General features: G+C 42.8%; 1 protein-coding gene across 1 annotated transcript in view; it reads right to left on the bottom strand.

Annotated features, from left to right (window-relative positions):
• KY (kyphoscoliosis peptidase) overlaps window positions 1–1,637 on the bottom strand; it is a 43,118-nt gene that overhangs the window by 5,926 nt on the left and 35,555 nt on the right. The window lies entirely within an intron of this gene.

The following is a 1,637-nucleotide window of genomic DNA, read 5'->3' as shown; positions in this document are numbered from 1 at the left end:
GGAAGAAAGAGACTTGGGGGTCATCATTGACCACAAGATGAACATGAGCCCGCAATGCGATGCTGCGGCTACTAAAGCGACCAAAACGCATCCATAGATGCTTCTCAGGCAAATCCTGGGATGTCATTCTCCCCTTGTACTCAGCCTTGGTGAGGCCGCAGCTGGAGTACTGCATTCATTTTTGGGCTCCACAATTCAAAAAGGATGTGGAGAAGCTTGAGAGAGTCCAGAGAAGAGCCACGCGCATGATCGGAGGTCAGGAAAACAGACCTTACGACAACAGGCTGAAAGCCATGGGGCTCTTTAGCCTGGAAAAGTACAGGCTCAGGTGTGATCTGATGGCCCACCTATAAGTTTATCAGGGGTGACCACCAGTATCTGGGGGAGCATTTGTTCACCAGAGCACCCCAAGGGATGACGAGGTCAAATGATTATAAACTACTGCAAGACCGTTTCAGGCTGGACATAAGGAAGAATTTCTTTACTGTCCGAGACCCCAATGTCTGGAACAGCCTGCCATTGGAGGTGGTTCAAGCATCTACATTGAACACCTTGAAGAGCAAATTGGATGCTTATGTTGCTGGGATCCTATGACCCCAGCTGACTTCCTGCCCTTTGGGCAGGGGGCTGGACTCAGTGATCTTCTGAGGTCCCTTCCAGCCCTAATGTCTATGAAATCTTTATCACAGGCTTTCCCAGAAGATTTGGGGAGTGCTGTTTTCTTTTCTGTACTTTGTACAACTTCTTGGTCACTAGTTTAATAGTATATTCAGTGTACTTTGGGCTAAGACAACAGGCTGTGTTAGATTTCCTCAATCTTGTGATTCTTTGGAGTCATCTCTAAGGCTACCCCAAAATAGATAAAACCGTGGCAGACATTCATCTCTAGAACAAATTTATACCTTCTAACTGCAGTAAAATATCTTGGATTTCTTGGATGATAATTCTTTAAGCAATTGAAATTATTTTCCTGGAAGCAAATATTAAAGAGTATAGAAATCAGGGTCTCTGTCATGAGAGAGTAAATGGGAATTAAACACTCTGGAATCCTGTTTGAACTTTTGTCTAAATTTGTTTCATTTAAACAGATCATCTTCTGCATAGGCTGAAACTGAAATTTTTCTAGTTCATTGAAAAATCTTGTATTAAATGCAGCAGCTGCTTAAAGTAATAAGCTGTGTACTTTAGAAATAAGATTATCTGCACAATACGGATTTGACTCAGATGCAAAGTGATATGTCTAGGGCAAATAAGTAGTACAGTTATGAAATGATGGATGGATATTTACATAGCAGAAGGCACTATGGATAAACCTGGAGTTAATAGCTGATGAATTGGCTATGAGTTGATAGTGTGGTGCTGCTTCGGAACAACAGGGAAAGCATTCTTTTAGAGAGAGAAATCTCACGTAAAGGTGGTTTGGTAGTAAGGCAGCTTTGTACAGAACTACTCAACCCACCATGCCAGATTCAGATTGGTAAGCAAAGTGACCTGATAGGATTTAGGTAGAATTTGGGGTTCTAAACTGCAAAAAGCAATTCAGAAGATATGCTGCCCCTCCACCCCCATCCAGCAACTGCAAAATTTGTGTCCACGTTTATTTGGTGCCTTCATTTCTGGACTGTGAAAGCCCCCCC

Source organism: Gavialis gangeticus, unplaced genomic scaffold (genome assembly GCF_001723915.1).
Source record: "Gavialis gangeticus isolate Ggan-Ray unplaced genomic scaffold, GavGan_comp1, whole genome shotgun sequence".
Lineage (NCBI taxonomy): Eukaryota > Metazoa > Chordata > Crocodylia > Gavialidae > Gavialis > Gavialis gangeticus.
Note: the sequence above shows the minus strand (reverse complement) of the source record. Positions and strands in the feature narration are given on the sequence as shown.